Source organism: Labeo rohita, chromosome 13 (assembly GCF_022985175.1).
Source record: "Labeo rohita strain BAU-BD-2019 chromosome 13, IGBB_LRoh.1.0, whole genome shotgun sequence".
NCBI lineage: Eukaryota > Metazoa > Chordata > Actinopteri > Cypriniformes > Cyprinidae > Labeo > Labeo rohita.
The window spans coordinates 19,785,555-19,801,716 of NC_066881.1; the positions used below are offsets into that span (position 1 = coordinate 19,785,555).

The 16,162-nt window shown below is 36.8% G+C and overlaps 1 protein-coding gene across 5 annotated transcripts in view; it reads right to left on the minus strand.

Moving 5' to 3' along the window:
- Positions 1-16,162, minus strand: part of smap1 (small ArfGAP 1) — a 139,230-nt gene that overhangs the window by 12,566 nt on the left and 110,502 nt on the right. The gene's annotated exons all lie outside the window — the stretch shown is intronic.

Here is a 16,162-nt window from a genome sequence, read left to right on the forward strand (position 1 = left end):
AATAACACTAACAGAAAAGTACCAAAAAGTTATTATATTTAGCTTCATGTTAAATTATATACTATTGTGTCTAAATAAATTAAAACAGTAAACACTAAAACCAGTCATTTTAACAGTAAATTTCAAAACATATATGTGAACCTGGACCACAAAACCAGTCTTAAGTCGCTGGGGTGTATTTGTTGCAATAGCCAAAAATACATTGTATGGGTCAAAATTATTGATTTTTATTTTATGCCAAAAATCATTAGGATATTAAGTAAAGATCATGTTTCATGAAGATACTTTGTAAATTTCCCTCATTTGGACAACTTTAAAGGCGATTCGCTCAACATTTAGATTTTTTTGCACACTCAGATTCCAGATTTTCTAATAGTTGCATCTCGACCAAATATAGTCATATGCTAACATAACATACATCAACGGAAAGTATTAATGATGTATGGAAAGTACTGATGATGTATTAATCTCAATTTTTTGAAATTGTGATTTATACATTATTTGAAAGCTGAATAAATAAGCAGTTTAGGCTCGTCTTGACTGGATCAAAACTGAGCTATGTTGCCCCCCGATGTTATGTTCATGTCTTTCTTTCTTCAGTTGAATCGCAACTAAGGTTTTGGAGGAAAACATTCCAGGATTTTTCTTCATATAGAGGACTTTAATGAGGATCAGCAGGTTGAAGGTCCAAATTGCAGTTTTAACGCATCTTCAAAGGACTTTATGCGATCCCAGCTGAGGAATAAGGGTCTTATCTAGCGAAACAATCAGTAATTTTAGGGAAGAAAAAAAAAAAAAAAAAAAAGTATATACTTTTTAACCACAAATGCTTGTTTTGCACTAGCTAGACTTGACACATCACGTAATCATGTTGGTAAAGTCACATGTGGTTAGTTCTTTGTCTGTGTACTCTGGTTCAAAAAGGTAGGGTAGGGCAAAAAATCTCATTTTCTCTTCCAACTTCAAAATCATCCAACATCGTTGTTCTACCTTTTTTTTCGTAAGGGTGTTTGACTTTATGCACATTGCTTTGTTAACACGGTGTCAGCACTTTTGCTTACATCACCAGCAATAGTTAATAAATTTAGTAGCTAAGTCATGTTTCCCCAGATAACCGTTTCATATTGGGCACTGCGCTTTGACAAAAGCAGGATCATATAATTCATTCCTACATCTTGTTAATTTGTTCCTATGACTTATTATTTTGTGGCCACAGTCCATGTTTCATTAACTTGTTCCATAAATAACCCATGATTTAACTAAAATGGAACAAAGTCATAGGAATGAACTCTTAATTCATGACCACAAAATCTTTCATTTCCCCTCCCGCATGTTTACCACAGTAAGAGATGTGAAAACAGAGATTCAACGTGAATGACAATTAAATGAACCTAAATTAGAGGGTGAGACAGTGAGGATTTGGGAAAAGAAACTATAAATACGATTAAATTCATGGAAATTAGTGACCAACCGGCAAATCAGAAAGACAGAAACACAAACAAAAAAGACAGAGCACAAAGCCGTGTATGGCTTTAAATGTACGGGCTCGAACGGAATGAATACAGAAGCATGGCCGCGATGTAACATTTGCCTGCTAACCCATTATTTCTCTTATAAATAAAGCTTTGTACCTCGCTTGTGTCATTATACTCACTTGCTTCATTATATGAGCAGCAGTGTGTTTTGCCATAACGCTGTCAGCAGTTTATATTTAGGCTACGTTTAGGAGCATTTTATTTAAAATGCTGATATTGTCAGTTGCAAAGACTGTGATTGTGTTTTGAATACAACGGGCACTATTTAAAAAGGTGCATTCAGCGGTCTCCGTGACAGGATATGAAATAGCCAACAAAGTAAAATGATCCCAAACAGAACTATGGCATGCTCTCTTAATTTTATCAAATGATCATAATTACATCTATTAATTTTACAATGCTGCTACTAGGCTTTTTCATTCTGGTGAGGAAGCTGGTGTTTTGAGTAGCATTTGCACATCTGTCATGCCGGTTACTATATGCCGCTGCAATAGATGCATTTTGCAGTATTAAGATTAACAATCAATCAATTAATTGATCGTTAATTTAAACTATGATCGATCATGGAAATGATGAAACACTTGACATCCCTAGTCAGCGGTGACCTTTCCAACGTGACTACAAAATGCGTGTAGTCAAGATAGTGCAAGATGAGCATTTGTGGTTAAAAGTATAGAATTTTTTTTTTTTTTTTTTAAAGGCCAATCGTTTTGCTAGATAAGACCCTTATTTCTCTGCTGGGATCATGTAGAGCCCTTTGAATCTGCATTGAAACTGCAGTTTGGACCTTCAACCCGCTATATGAAGAAAAATCCTGGAATGTCTTCCTCAAAAACCTAATTTCTTTTTGACTGAAGAAAGACAGACATGAACGTTTTGGATAAGATGGGGGTGAGTAAATTCTGAGGAATTTTTGATTCTGGAAGTGAACTAATCCTTTAAAATCACATACATTCCTACTAATGTGACACGAAAACTAACAGAACAATTGTAAATGTGACCGTATCTCAAGGAATGTCAAATAATCAAATCAAAGTTGGCTAAAAATATCCACCCTGTATTAACTCAGATGATAGAAGAAAAACTCACATACACACACAGATGAAAGAAAGGCTTCATCATCTTCAAGCTGAGAAATGACATTAATTAGACTGCAGCTGTGATGAATGAATAGCTCAGGAAGAGGAGACAATTCACCGTTTACACAAACTTACAGCATACACAACTAACAGAAGATGGAGGAGACGATCAGATCAGTACGAGGCAGTTTGTGTTCAGTCAAAGCACCTGCATCCTTTTACTCAATTACAGTCGGGTGATGCTAGACTAGCAGCTACAAAGCTGCAGATGGTACAGCTGATGCCATGGATACCCTCCGAAAAGCAAGTCTGTTAATTTGAAAATGAGGGAAAGTTCTAGGTCTAAATCATGGTTGAAATTTCAAGACAAGTCAGCATGGTGACAAGTAACTTCCTGACTCTGGTGGCACATGGCTGAAGAAACTCAACAGTGGCCCAAGGTCATGTTCAGTGATGTGTGAGGCCTGGGTGAGTCTTGCTGAGTTTTGGCACAGGCTCCAGTACATTCGTGAATAAGAATCAGGAGGACATCACGCCATTATAAGCAGGTCTGAGGACAATACGCTGGCAGCGCACCATGCTTTAACAATGCTACATATTAGCCATGCCAGGTGGACCTCATGAAACAGTGTTTTTGTCCTTTATCTTGAGGGTATTTAAGCTATTGATAAAATTAAAGGGTTAGTGTACCCAAAAATGAAAATTCTGTCATTAATTGCTCACCCTCGTGTCGTTCCAAAGCTGCAAGACCTTGTTCATCTTCAGAACACAAATTAAGATATTCTTGAAATCGGAGTTTTCTGACCGTACACAGACAGCAATGCAACTACCATGTTCAAGGCCCAGAATGTGCATCAAAGACTGACACAGTAGAGAGGAAAATGGTTAAATAAAGTCATTATTTTTGTTTTCTTTGCAGACAAAGTATTCTCGTAGCTTCATACCATTACGGTTGAACCACTGATGTCACATGAACTATTTTAATGATGTCCTTACTACCTTTCTGGGCCTTCAACATGTCAGTTGTCTTGCTGTCTATGCAGGGTCAGAAAGCTCTCAGATTTCATTAAATATATCTTAATTTGTGCTCCGAAGATGAACGAAGGTCATACGGGTTTGGAACGACACGGGTGTGACAATTAGCTGAAAAAAGACTGACTCAAACTTTCCATTTCAACAGGAAATAAGCTAACATAGAAAGAAACTGCATTCACCAAACGATTTCACAGGGTCTTTTAAGTACTAGAGCTAATTATAACCTTTCACTCTCTATAGAGAGAGAACGAGAAACGTGAAAACACAGAGGGCAGAATGTGCCACATCATTTGAATTCAAATCAAGCGAACACAAATAGATATGTGTATCAATCGATTTCCCCCACAAAAATCTTCCCCCTCTAGCATCATTAGGTGGCAAACATGCTTACTCAGATGGCAGATATTGAACAGGCCATTCTCTGAAGTTCACTGCTGAAGTACGTGCGTGACATGAGCTCATAAATAAAACTAAACGAAAAGAGTGTGATTCAGAGACCGTCTTCGCTCTCCCGCTGTCAATCCATCAGTGTCCCGGAGCTCCGGGCACGGAAATGTTCCACAGTAATCAGAGACAAAAAAGCAGGGTCGGGAGGATGGGTTGGAGGTTGGCAGGGATGCATGTGGACGCTCTCTTCCCATTTAGATGGGTCGACGATATGCAGCTCTGCGCTTAGGTATGCGGGAGTAACACCTCCAGCTGCTGCTGCGGCAGTCGGCGCATCTGATAAGAGGCGAGCCGAGCTGAACACGGGTGAACAGCACTGCGGCGCGATAAGGCAAACACCGCCTCGCAGATCTGATACGCAAACCCCTCGGATGATTAACCTGTGAAGGCTGACGCTAACACAGCTGTGTGCTACAGCCTGTAATGGGTTCAGCCTTTGATATGCACGAGAGAAAAGAGGCGAGGAACAAAGAAATCACACAAACTCTTGACAGCTAGTCTCAAGACCCCGGCAACAAGCAAGAACATACTTACTTGGCAGGAGTGAGCCTTTTTCGGGCCACATTATGAAAAAGAGATGACATAAGCCCTTTTCTCTATTTGTAATATGAGTGACATTTGAAGGGATCCATACGGGAGTCCGCAGAGGGACACAGGAAATGCTATTAGAATTAAAAATAGATGAGGAGGGGGAGGCCGGGAGACCTACACTCCATAATTCAGGGAGAGGAACAGATATTTTTCTTTATGCCCCATGAATGAGGAGGAGAAAGACAGCTTTTGTGTTCACATGCACGTGTCTACAGTTTAATGAAAGAAAGATAGAACTAACAAGAGATAGAATGATAGACAGAAAGGACGAGAGACTGATAGATAAAAAGACAGATAGAATAAGAGACAGAACTACAGGGAGAACAAACAACAGACAGAATGACATACAGATGGAATGAACAACAGAATGATAGACAAAACAAAAAACAGAATGACAGACAGAATGAATGATCGAAAAACAGACAGACAGAATGAACAATGGGAACGACAAACAGAATGATCCATCTATCCATCCATCTATCAATCTATCTATCCATCTATCTATCCATCATTCCATCTATCTAGCTATTGCATTCCATCTTTTTATATCTTTTATATCTATCTATACTTGCATCTCTCTATCTTTCTATCCATCCATGCGTCTATCCATCCATCTATCCATTTTTCAGCGTTTCATCCATCTATGCATCCATCCATCCATCCTCTGTCTAGCATTTGATCCAATCCATCTATCTAGTGTTCCATCCATCCAGTCATCCATCCATCCATCCATCTATAATCTATCTATCCATCCAGCGTTCAATCCATCAATCCATCCATCTATAGTATTCCATCCATCTATCCATCCATCTATCTATCCATCAGCATCTATCAATCCATCATCCATCTATCTAGCGTTCCATTTATCTATTCATTCATCTATATAACGTTCCATCCATCTATATACAGCATTCCAGCCATCTATCCATCCATCCACCCACCCATCCATTTATCTATCCATTCATCCATCTATATAGCGTTCCATCCATCCATCCAGTCTTCGATCCATGTATCCATCTCTTTCCTTCTATCCATTCATCCATCTAACATTCAATCCATCAATCCATCTATCTAGCATTCATCCATCTATAGCATTCCAGCCATCTATCCATCTATAATCTATCCATCCATCCATCCCTCCATCCATGCTTCCATATAGCATTCCATCTATCTATCCATCCAGTGTTCAATCCATCTATAGTATTCCATCCATCATCTATCTATCCATCTATATACAGTATTCCAGCCATCTATCTACCCATCCATTCATCCATCTATATAGCGTTCCATCCATCCATCCAGTCTTCGATCCATGTATCCATCTATCTTTCCTTCTATCCATTCATCCATCTAACATTCAATCCATCAATCCATCTATCCATCTATCTATCCAGCATTCATCCATCTATAGCATTCCAGCCATCTATCCATCCACCTATAATCTATCCATCCATCCATCTCTCCATGCTTCCATATAGCATTCCATCTATCTATCCATCCAGCGTTCAATCCATCTATAGTATTCCATCCATCTATCCATCTATCTATCCATCTCTATACAGCATTCCAGCCATCTATCTACCCATCCATTCATCCATCTATATAGCGTTCCATCCATCCATCCATCCATCATCTATCCTTCTATCTATCTATTCATCCATCTATCTAGCATTCATCCATCTATCCATCTATAGCGTTCCAGCCATCTATCCATCCATCTATAATCTATCTATCCATCCATCCATGCTTCAATATAGCATTCCAACCATCTATCCATTTATCCATCTAATGTTCCATCTATATATCCATCCATCTAATGTTCTATCCATCCATTTACCTAGCTTTCTATCCATCATCCATCCATCCATGTAGTGTCCATCTATAGTGTTCCATCTATCTATCCATCCTTCTATCTATCCACCTATCTATGTATCAGCTGTGAAGTAATTTTTTAAATATCAAATATAGTATATATTCTGGAAGTATGCAATTTTTGACAAACTTTCGTAATAAACTCTCTCCTTCGTCTCATTCACCACAATCAGTGTGGCACCAAACCCATGAATATTTGATCTTTCCCACCCCCACATTAACACAGAAACACACACGCGCCATACAAACACACAGTGCAGCCTGTATTTCACTGTGACATTCACAGAGCACCATGCATATTCTAGCTCTACCCACCCCCAAACACAATTCACTCACTCCCTCATACCCACAGAGAGAGAGAGTGAGCTAGAGAGATTTTATGTGTAACAGAGTAGGCTTTGTCTGATTAGCAGCCCCACACAGATAATTAGCACTCTGGTGGTGCTGTGGGCTGGGCTAATCCAGTTTTCCCCACAGCCCCCTTCTGCCTGGGAAACCAGAAAAACCCAAGCACAAAAAATAAGAGAAGAAACAAAAGAACAGAAGTGCCCTAAAATCACAAATGTGTTAGGTTGGATTTGGTGAAGACGGTTGTTCGCAGCAGTGGGTGCATGCTGGGAATGTGCCAGAGCGGAGTCTGGCACTGCCACCCTGCCAAGGTCCCACTGCAGCTCAGAGTCTGAGGATCAGTCAGCAGGAAAGAGAGGATGAGACAAGAGGCCATCTGGGGAATACACAGCTACACAATCAACAATATGAAGGGGGGAAATAAACGAATAAATAAACTAATTTGCACCAAAAAAAAAAAACAAAAAAAAAAACACAAAATTATTAAAAAAACTAAATATCAGATTAAGTAAAAAAGACAGGTCACTCATAATACAACATGTTGGTGTGACTATTTTAATTCAATGAAGTGGTTTTAATGCTTGAAATAAACTACAAATTTCCATACAAACAACCATTTTATCAGCCCCAAGCTGCAGAGATGCTCTAACTGTATTGCGTTCATGACCTTCACTGGTTCAGCAGACGTTCTGAAGCAGCGCATCCCTGTGGTGCTGCTCTGGGATCAGTTAACTGTGTTGGTTAGCAGTGGTTACAGATAGAAGATGAAGAAATCTGAGCCTGCATTAGCGCTCTGACCTATACGCTTCCAGTCCGCTTCTGTAATGTATCCACTGCCTCACTTGGGCTGTGATCGATATTCGGCTGGTCTAGACTTCACTCACAGTGCCTTTAAGTGCAGATCATATTCGTACATACTGTATAAGCAGCATGATTTTACTTTCTTCTCCACACAACCAAAAATACCTTAAGTGTTAAAAGCCACTATGGCACTAATTTAACATTTCAGTAGGCAAAGGCTTCCTGCAGTTCTACTAAAAAAGATGTCGTATCTGTGAAAAATTGCTGCCAGTGCATTAAACCTTTTAATGCATTCAATTTTACATCATGTGCTATTAAATGAAATCACACTTATTAATATAACTTTTATATAAGTTAATAAACGACAGCTACAAACAGAAGCACTCATTCATTCCAGCTAATTCCATCTAATCATATTTCAGCTACATTTCCCCCCTGAGAATAAAGCCTGATGGCATTTTGACCTTAGTCGTAACATTCAATGCCGTGCTTGCGTACCCAAGGACGTTCTGTCTCAAGAATACTTTTAAGAAAATGAGCCGTCCTGGAAAAGTAAGAACACGCGTACATACACACACTATGAATGTGAAAAAAGCAAGACCAATTAAGGCCAGCTTACCCCGTCTGGTAAAGAGAAAAATTAATACACTTGACGCCTTACTGTCCCTGAATCCTAAAATATGCATAAGTGTTCTTTAAATATCCTAACAATTTGCATGTGGTCACAAGCGACGGCCTCACCTTTTCCTGAGACGTACGAGTGGATTGGCTGTGTTTCCAAGCTCCCTGGGTTTAAGGTAACATGCGTGAATTTGCATTGTGCAGGACTGGAGCGTGAAATAAGTTAATCCTCCAGTGCAGCGGTTCCTGGGGCAGTCCTTCGTGAGAACCGACCTTTCATGCACTTGTCTGTAATGTTGTCTACGACCTTGGGATAGTATCATATAACACTTTCTAAAGGTTTCATGAGTGGGGCAGGTATGGGACCAAGGGATGCTGGTTAGCATGGTCCCATTAGTACCTGCTAGATGATGACGCAACTAAATCATCTGGCTCAAAAAAGTATTTTTCTCCACGCTAACGGTATTTTAGACCTGCTTGTACCCTTGCAGATGTGCTTGTGTTGTTCTAATCAGATTCAGAGAATGGAGGCATATACAAGTACATGGTGATTAGACTAACTACAGAGACAAACACAGGACAGAAACAGAAAACAGAAGCCTTTGGATTGCAGAATTCCATAATTTTAACACTCCATATATAAACACACTCACATTCTGCTACTAGGGCCCTCATCCCAGATGATACATCTGCCGATGAGTCACTTAAAATACAATAAGAATGGACATGTAAAAACGTACAACTTAGTCCGCAGAGCAGAATTTTCCAAAATACACTGACTAAACTAAACTAAAAATAAATAATTAAAATAAAATTAAAATAAAATAAATTTCTAAACACACTGCATGAAATAAATACATTAATTAATAAGCCCAAGGAGCATAATTTCTAAAATAAATCGCATAAATAAACATAAACATACATATATACATATACATATATATATATATATATATATATATATTTAAATGAATTAATAAGCCCAAGGAGAATAATTTCTAAAATAAATCGCATAAATAAACATATACATATACACATTATTACTGCAATAAATTAATAAAAAATAAATAATTAATTAATTAATAAAGCCCCATTAGCAGAATTCCTAAAACACACTGCATGAAATAAAACTAATAAATAAATTAATTAATAAAAAAATATACTGCATGAAGAAAAAAGAAAGATATATATAAAGCCCAAAGAGCAGAATATCCAAAATACACAGAATAAAATAAAATAAAATATAAAGCCCTAAGAGTAGAATTTCCAAAATACAATGACAAATAAAATATAAAATAAAATAAAATACCCTAAGAGCATAATTTCCAATATACAATAAAATATTAAATAAAATAAAATATTTTAAACACACTGCATGAAATAAAATAAAACAAATAAATGTATTAATAAATAAAGCCCCAAGAGCAGAATTTCCAAATCAAACTGCATGAAATAAAATAAAACAAATTAATTAATTAATTAACAAAAATATACTGAATGAAATGAAACAAACCAAAAAAATAAATAAATAAATAATAATAATAATTAAAGCCCAAAGAGCAGAATTTTCAAAATACACTGAAAAATAAAACATGAAATAAAACAAAATAAAATAAAATAAATTTCCTAAACACACTGCAAAAAATGAAAAAAATAAATAAATTAATTAATTAATTAATGAATAAAGCCCCAAGAGCAGAATTTCCAAAACATATGGTATGAAATATAATAGGGATGCACGATATTATCGGACTGATATCGGAATCGGCCGATAATGACTTCAAATGTAAATATCGGCATCGGCCCGATATGAAAAATTATGCCGATATGTTTTGCCGATAAGATGAATATGTTAACTCACATGTGCTAAGGGTGTGCTAGGGATTAGATCACGTCAGCAGTGTGGCTCATTCTTGAAGCAAAGTTTTGACTGAATGAGGAGTAGATTCACTGTTTTGTATCGCTGCATTTAAACTGAGAATACACATACAGAATGATGCATAGCAATAGCACGTGCAGTGGCAGCAGCGGCTATAGGAGAAAACGCGCCGTTGTTCCATTTGGGATAATTTACTGTTGCCTGTTTCATATCCAGTCACTAGATCGCTAAATGCACATTTTAAATGGTTTTATGGTGCTCTTTGTTGTATTTTGAAACCCAATGGCTGTTTGCACATGACATGATCTGCATTTAAAATAAAAAGTAATTACGGCGCGCTGTCAGTGAATTCTCTTTCTTCGGCGGCGCAACGGCAAAACACACTGTTGCTCATATGAAACATTTTTCGTGAATATGACACAAGTGAGGTACAAAGCATTCTTTATAAGTTAAATAATTGGTTAGCAGGCAAATGTTAGTAGCGACCATACTTTTGGATTCATGCAATTCGAGCCAATACATTTAAAGCCATAAGCGGCTGTGTGTCCTGTTTTCCCGGTTGGTCACGAATTGCCACAAACTTAATAATATTTATAGTTTCTTTTCACAAATCATCACCGTCTCACCCTTTAATTTCGCAGGTTTGTTTTCTTGTCATTTACTTTTAATCCATGTTGTCGGATCATTTATGCGGGTAAACTGCGTGTGGGAAATAAAAGATTTCGTGGCAATAAATTAAGAATTCGTTAATACGACTTTTTAATTCGTTCCCTTATTTTACAAATTAATAAATTAATAAAACGTAGGAACGAATTAACAAGTTATAGGAAATAATTATGTTCGTGTCCCGCAGCCCTGTCAGAGCGCAGTGCACCGTATAAAATAATTAGAAATTATAATTAAACATGACTTAGTGACTACATTTCTATTACTTTCTTTCCATGTTGAATGCCTTTGTATTGCAGGGCTCTAGAATGATCAAAACTGTCACTTTTTTTTTTTTTTTTTTTTTTTTTTAAATGTGCAAGTTAAAATTTGACGTGGTCGCACTGCTCCATACAGCGCGGGTTACAGAGTTACAAAGCCGTGGCATATTCAGGATTTCACTGATCACGCAAAGAGTAGTTTTCGTTGTGAGCGCTTCGGGTGTAGAGCCTGGTTTGTATTTGTAGTGTCAGCACGAGCCAGGTGGTGACGGCAAAAAGGACGCGACTATTCTGGAAACGATGGCGGACGGAGGATTTGGTTTTCGAGTAGGGTAAAAGACCGCTTGTTAAACCAGAGAAGGTAAACATGTTGGTATTCTGTGTGCAAAAGAAGTGTACTGTTTTGCCAGTTGGTCACGAATTGCCACATAACTTAATATTTTTATTTTCCCAAATCCTCACCGTCTCACCCTTTAATTTCTTAGGTTTATTTTCTTGTCATTCACTTTTAATCCATGTTTTCGTATCTCTTACTGTGATAAATTGCGGGTGGGAAATAAAATATTTCGTGGGAATAAATTAACAATTCATTAATACTACATATTAATTCGTTCCCTCATTTTACAAATTAATAAATTAATAAATCATAGGCACGAATTAAGAAATTGTAGCAATGAATTATGTCCTGTTCATGTCCCGCAAAGCACCCTCACAGTCACCCAGTTTAGTTCTACTTTTCTGTTTTCGTTTTGAAATGTTGTATTCAGATTGCGAATTCGAAAGTGAAAGCATCCGAAGTTCGGCTTATAACATAGCAAAAGTGAACTTAATTTACAAAATTCAGATCATAAATAATGCTAGTCTACTGATGAAAAAGAAGGGATTGAATGTAAACCACTCATTACTATTTATTTAATCCTAACGAATAAGTTATTGTTAAAAACTAACTTTCCAAATAAAATGATATATATCGGTATCGGTATCGGTATCGGCCAAAATGAGATGAAAAAATATCGGCATATCGGATATCGGCAAAAATCCAATATCGTGCATCTCTAAAATATAACTAACAAAAAATTAAATAAATAAACAAAAAAATAAATCTTAATAAATAAATCCACATGTTGCATACGTTCACACCGTTATAAACAAACTAACTCAAGTCCAAAAAAAAAAAAAAAACGCTTTGGGCTACTCTTCTCTACAGTCTGAACATGGCCTAGTATTCTAAATACTATTATTTTCTACAAACATATACGGCGATCTTAGTCTCCAAAAGACATTTCTGTTACTAAACCATATAGCAAAGTGAAAACATCACTTAGCAGCAAAGCCTGAATTTAAAACCTGGATAAGGCATTCTTCCCGCAGCACACCGGCCACCGCAGAGCCTTTTCTCTTTGTAGAGGTGTACATACTGAACTAGCTCAGCTTTCATTAGGCGTAAGTCCTACTGAGAAACCATCTGCGCTAAAAACACACGAAACACTGAGACTGCCTCCACTGCAGCTCTCTAGTGTGTGTAGATACACCGTACAAACCTATGTGCTCTGAAAGGCTCAATGTGGTTTTCCACTGTGCTGCATGCATGCAGGGCTGAATGTGTGGTGCATGGCATGCCCATATGTTGAGCGTGAGGGCTTACAGAGCTCAAAGAACACCAGCGGATCAATAGCTGCGCTCTTAAAGGCCGACGGTGGGTTTTGATGAGATATGCCTCTTAAACAGCTGAATGATTCATTAGTGAGTCAGCACACTATACATCCTGTGTGCTGCAGATTCTGGGGCGAGACTAGTGCAGGAAAACAGCTGACAGATGGTACTAAGCAAAATGACTTAAGTAAAGCAAACCTTTCTGCAATTACATGACCTAATCTAGTAGACTGTATCAATGTAAGAGCATGAAGAGGTTTAGAGAATTCAAACAACCCTGTAATATATCAGAATCCTCATTTTAAGAGGATAATAAGCAGCTAAATGCTAAGAGGATCATCTGCAAGATATGGAAGTGGAGAGGTGTGTGATTTTTGGGTCGAAGCATGTCACGGTAGAGGAAGGAGATATAGTGGTACCATATTAGTTAACATCCTAAACACTGTAAAGGTGTAAGTAAAACAGTATGTTTTACATAAAATACTATTTGAGTCTTTCTACTTAAAGGGATAGTTCACCTAAAAATGAAAATTACCCCATGATTTACCCACCCTCAAGCCATCCTAGGTATATTGACTTTCATCTTCCAGAAGAAAACAACCGGAGCTATACATTTACACTTAAAGAAGGTTAAAGAAATGGCCCTGTCCCAAATGGCACCCTAAATCCTTGTGGCCTTCCTCCGAGTCTGCACTTTCATGACGTAATGCCACTTTGACTGTCGGGTCGAAGTCTGCTTGGAGCTTGCACCAGTGAGGGCTTGGCAGAAGTGCGTATCGAGGGCTCAAAAGCACCCTTCTGAACGCTAAAATGACTAATGTGACAACCTATGGTCTCATGGACTTAACAGACAAGCGCACGTGGCGGCCATTGTAAGTCCGTAAGACCACAAGTGTACATACAGTGTACCATTTGGGACAGAGCCTATGGTATAACAAGCACACTTGCACCCTAAAGAGAGCAGGCCAGAAAATAAAGCGCAGCTGGAAGAAAACCAAACTAGGAGGTATTTCGTATTGCATGGAGGGAAAGTATATCCTCCTACAGAAAATGTTTAAAACTGTTACAACTGTTTACTTTTCGTCTCTTTTAGAAGAAAACAAACATAATCCCAGGCATTTATTTAACCAAAAGGCAGTATCCTCACAACTATGTTATTTTCTAGAAAAAAATGGTATCTGTGAGGATTTCCAGTCAGGATTTACACTAGTCACAAATGACCTGCTCTTATCATCTGATCAAGGTTGTATCCCTCTATTAGTGCTACTGGACACCATCAACCACAACATTCTTTTGAATAGAGTAGAAAAATATGTTATTAATGGAATAAAGGTGGAATTTGTGGCGTTTCAGTGGATAATGTAGGACGTAGGCGTAGTGTAAGTTCCTCTGGGAATATGCTAGTCTCATGAGAACCAAGTTTTGTTTACAGGAACAAAGGAAGCAAAGTTCCCTTTGTTTAGCAAAGGAAAACAAGTCTCCTCTTGGCTTATATCGAAAGCCTCCAACATTTTTCTTTACAAATTGTCATTTTGTACTTCTAATTCATGACCGGCATTTTGTTGAAGCTACAGATTACCGTTTATGAAGTTTTATATATAGATATTTTTCTTCCAATAGCATCGATTCGCTTCAGGAGGTCTTTATTAAACCCCCCCGGAGCCATGTAGAATACATTTTTATGATGGATGGATGCATTTTATTGGACTATTGAATATTATCATCCATTTACCTCCATTAAAGCTTGGAAGAGCCATGACATTTTTTTTTAAAACACCAAGGATGGCTTTAGGGTGAGTAAACCATGAAGTAATTCAACACTTTTACTCAGTTTTATGATTTACTTGCCATTTCTTTGTAATTATTGTGACTAGCAATTTATGAGGAAAATTGTTTTGAAATAAATCCTACATGATGTTTTTTTTTTCTTATTAACCCTATTTTTACATTTAAACACTCAAGAGAAATTACTATTATTATTATTAATTCATTCATTCATTTTAAAAGCAATAAAATAAATAATAATTATTAAATTATTAATTCTTTCATACTGTACATTATAATGTTGTGATTCCTAAATTCACTTCTAGTATTTAAAGCCATTTTTCCATATCAGTTATTGACCATAACTACCAAAATTACATAATTTTTCCATTGAATATTTAATGATTATTAATATTAATATAATATATTAATATAACAATTCCTTAAAAAAGATAATATAATTAATTATATAGAAAAATACTCCTAAAACAGGTTTACTTTTTTCCATCTAATATTTAATATATATTAATATAATAATTAATTTAAAAAAAGAATATAATTAATTATAAAGAAAAATACTCCTAAAACCTATATTAATCTTAATAATTTGTAATACATTTATTTCAGTTTCAACTTCTTTCAGTTAGTTGCAATTATACTTTTTGTTTACTTTTCCATCTAGTATTTTATTAATATATATGTACACACACACATATACATGTGTGTGTATATATATATATATATATATATATTGTAAATAATATAATAATTAATAAATAGTTTATAAAAATATATAATTAATACTAATTAATAAGAAAAATATTCCTAAAACCTATATTAATCTTAATAATTTGGGATACATTATAATCAATAATCATTCACATATAATAACATAAAACATAACATTAGAATCAAATTGAATGTGAACTAACAATGAACTGTTGTACTATTAGTAACTAACATTAAAAACAGATTATTAAACAGTGTAACAAATGTATTGCTCATTGTTAATGTCAGTTGATGCATTAACTAACGGTAACTAATGGGACCTTATTATAATGCGTTTCTCAATTGACATAAAAACCCACAACAGTGATAAACATCATGTGTCTAATATGCGAATAGCAAATGATCATGATGCAAATGAGCAGAGACATTCTGCCGCCACAACGCTCATGAAATGTTGATGTTGATATTCTCACAGCCCTTATGTGCGCAGACAGCTTGATTAGAAAACTGGAGAGAAACAGGCTGGTCAGGATGTCAATAATGGGGAGGGATTGGCTGCTAACAGAGCATCATGGGATACCAGAACTGGCTAGCAGTTGTGCAGTCATATAGAAGCTGCAGGGAGGGGGAAGTCTTGCAGAGGAGACTGCGTGTGTATGTCTCAGGGGGTGATATAAAAGCTGGCAGTAGATGAGATGTGAAAAGAGGAAGTGTGAGGACAGATTAACATGCACCGGCTGGAGTCACACTGAAGGAATGGAGAATACGGAAGCCCGGCGGTTTCTCATCAAAGGCTCCAACTGTCTCTAGTGCTCTCATCTTTCTCTCCTTTAGGCTTAGGGATAACTGCGACCAGCTTGATTCAGGCCCTCATGCCAACCA